Source organism: Cebus imitator, unplaced genomic scaffold (assembly GCF_001604975.1).
Source record: "Cebus imitator isolate Cc_AM_T3 unplaced genomic scaffold, Cebus_imitator-1.0 Scaffold44, whole genome shotgun sequence".
Classification (NCBI taxonomy): domain Eukaryota; kingdom Metazoa; phylum Chordata; class Mammalia; order Primates; family Cebidae; genus Cebus; species Cebus imitator.
This window is the reverse complement of record NW_016107359.1, coordinates 4139417-4143049: the sequence shown is the minus strand read 5'-3', so window position 1 is coordinate 4143049 and position 3633 is coordinate 4139417. Positions and strand designations below refer to the sequence as shown.

Below are 3633 nucleotides of genomic sequence, written 5' to 3'. Positions count from 1 at the left end.
TTTTATTTAGCTTTCTGACTCTGCTTGCACCTTCAACACTTTCACAACGATTTTCTGCTCCTTGATAAGGAAAGCACACTTGATCCTGTCACAAACACATTTAGCACACATGGAACCACCATAGGCCTTGCTGACATGTTTCTTTGTTTTGGACAATCTCATAAGAACTTTAGGTCTTACAGCACCAACCCCTCGAAGCCTGCCTGGGTACATGTCATGTGCTGATTTTGGTGCTTTCCCAACCTTCTTGGTATAAAGATAAACAATTCTATTACCAGGGGTTTAGGACAGCCTAGTTTTGTTAGAGGCTGTATTGTGGGAAAGCCTACATCGGTATGTCAAACGCTGGATCATTTTAAGTGCTTGTACACAATGTCCCTGGAAGAGGAAGAAGAAAGCCTTTTTGAATGGTGAATTCTTATCCATTCTGCCATTATCTATCTTTTAAGTGGAGCTTTCAGGCATTTACATTCAACGTTAGTACTGAGACTGTGGGGTAGTATTCTATTCATTTTGCTAGCTTTTGCTTAAATACCTTGTTATTATTGTTGTTGTTTTTCATTGTGTTATTATTGCATGGGTCCTGTGAAATGTATGCTTTAAGGAGGTTATATTTTGGTGTATTTCAAGGTTTTGTTTCAAGATTTAGATCTCCTTTTAGCAGTTCTTGTATCACTGACTTGATAGTGGCAAAACTGTCTCAGCATTTGTCTGGAAAAGACTTTATCTTTCCTTCATTTATGAAGATTAGTTTCTCTGGATACAAAATTTCTGGCTGATAATTGTTGTGTTTAAGGAGCCTAAAGATAGGATCCCAATCCTTTCTAGCTTGTAAGGTTTCCACTGAGAAATCTGCTGTTAATCTGACAGGTTTTCCTTTCTAGATTACCTGATACTTTTGCCTCACAGCTCTTAAGATTATTTCCTTCATCTTGACTTTAGATAACCTGACGACTATGTGTCTAGGGATGATCTTTTTGCAATTAATTTCCCTGTTGCTCTTTGAGCTTCTTGTATTTGGATGTCTAGACTTCTAGCAAGGCCAGGGAAGTTTTTCTCAATTATTCCCTCAAATATGTTTTCCAGACTTTTAGATTTTCCTTATTCCTCGGAAACACAATTCTTAGGTTTGGTTGTTTAACATAATTCCCAAACTTCTTGGGGCTTCTGAGAGCTGGATTGTAGTGACTGTCATTGCTTTTCTAGGCCTAGCCACCCATCAGAGCTACCAGGCTCTGGGCTGATACTGGGGAGTGTCTGCAAAGAGTCCTGTGATGTGATTCATCTTCAGGTCCCTCAATCATGGATACCAGCACCTGCTCCAGTGGAGGTAGCAGGGGAGTGAAGTGCACTCTTTGAGGATCCTTGGCTGTAGTTTTGTTTAGTGCACCAGTTTTCTCAAATGTTGGTTGTGCTAGCAGTGAAGTTGTCATGTGGACAGGCTCAGGACCTCTGGTTAGCCAGGATGTGGCAGGCAATGGAATTAACTGTTGTTTTCTCCTTTCTTGGAGCATGGTTTTTCTTTTATGAGTTGCTGTAATGGCTTGAGTTGGTTGGCCACCAGCCAGAAGGTGGTGCTTTCAAGAGAGCATCAGTCCAATAGTATAGGGGAGATACAGCTTGCCCTAGGGTCACTTGGATAAGCATCTGGGTTTCTTAGGCAATTGGCAGGGTCCTAGAGCTCCCAAGAGATTGCCTTTTTTTTTTTTTTTTTTGAGACGGAGTCTTACTCTGTCACCAGGCTGGAGTGCAGTGATGTGATCTTGGCTCACTGCAACCTCCACCTCCTAGGTTCAAGTGATTCTCCTGCCTCAGCTTCCCGAGAATCTGAAAGTAAGGTGCATATCACCATGCCCAGAGAATTATTTTTTGTATTTTTAGTAGAGACAGGGTTTTACCATGCTGGCCAGGATGGTCTCAATCTCTTGACCTCATAATCCACTTGACTCAGTCTCTCAAAGTGTTGGGATTACAGGCGTAAGCCACCGCACTCAGCTGAGATGATATCTTTTGTCTTTGACTACTAGGGCAAATACAGAAAGACCACTAGGTGGGGGCAGGCATAGGTATATCAAAACTCAGACTCTCCTTGGTAGGGGCTTGCTATGGCTGCTGTGGAGGTTGGGAATGTGGTTTTCAGACCAATGTAGTTATGCCCCAGGGGAATTATGGCTGCCTCTGCCACATATACAGGTCACCAGGGAAGTGGGTGAAAGCAGACAGTGACAGGCTTCATCCAACTCCCACACAGTCAGCAAGACCAGTGTCACACCCAGTGTGCCCCAACAAAAGTACTGAGTTTATATCCAGGCAGTTGGTGAGTAGGGCTGATATCTTGCCTTAGGCTACAAGTCTTCTTACTGAGAGAAAGCAAGCAGGGCTTTCAGGGTTTGCCCCTACCTACTTACCAAGGGTTCAGTGCTGCCCTTCCCATTCACTGACCCCCAGCCCTGGATATTGCCCTAGAAAATTCACGTTCAGTCAAAATTATTACAGAGTTCACTGGAATTTTCCTTCTCCCTGTGGTCTTTCCCCAGTTCCACTGACAACCCTCCCAAAGGACCCCTGTGAGATAAAGTCAGAAGTGGCTTCCCTGGGGACCAGGAGTGCCTACAGGGCTCTTCCTGCTGTTGCTTCTTTTATGTTTGGCTCTCTAAATTCATTTCAGCTCTAGATAAGGTTATATCCTTCTCCTGTGGTCTGGATTTTCAGATTCCCCAGTGAGGATGTATGTTTGGAGGTAGACTTCCCCCTTTCACACTTTGGGCCCTCATAATTTTTTGGCTGTCTCATGGACTTTGCAGTGACAAGCCACTTCTTTCAAACGGTCTATGAATTCTTTTGGGTTTCCTGGTATGTTCCTGTGGTGGTATTTGAAGAAAAAGCTCACAATGTGAGTTTCCACGTACTGTACTGTCTGAGTGGTAGCACATATATGTCCTTTATTAGGTTCAGAAATGTTCTATTTCTAGATTGCTCAGAGTTCTACCAGGAATGAATTAGGGATTTGTCAAATGCATTTTCTACATCTATTATGATGATCACACAATTTTTATTTTTAAAATGTTAACATGGTAAATTATATTGATGATTTGTCAAATACTAAACCAATCTTCCCTTCCTGGGATAAACCTTTCTTGATTATGATGCACTAACTTTTCAATATATTGTTATATTCCATTTGCTAAAATTTTTAATTTTTAAATCTGTGTTAATGAGAGATATTGGTCTGAAGTTTTCTTATAACACCTTTGTCTAGTTTTGGTATTAGAGAAGGGCTGAGCTCATGGAATGAGTTGAGAAATATTCCTTCTTTGGTTTTCTTGAGACATTTGTGTAAAATTGTGATTGTTTGCTTCTTTAATGTAGAACTTACCAGTGAAACTTTCTGAGCTTGGTATTTATTTGTTTGTGTGTGTGTGTGCATGTGTGTGTGTGTATGTGTGTGTGTGTGTAAATGTTTCTAAATATAGATTTAATGTATCTAAAAAATAGGGGTATTCAGGTTATCTATTCTCTTCAGGGACTTTGGCAATTTTTGTCTTTCAAAGGAACTTCCCATTTCATCTAATTATCAAGCATATTCATAAAGTTGTTCTAATATTCCCATATTCTTTTAAAGTCTGTAAGATT

General features: G+C 40.9%; 1 pseudogene; it reads right to left on the bottom strand.

Moving 5' to 3' along the window:
* Nucleotides 1-6: 6 nt before the first annotated feature.
* Nucleotides 7-354, bottom strand: LOC108303048 (annotated as a pseudogene).
* Nucleotides 355-3633: the final 3279 nt, after the last annotated feature.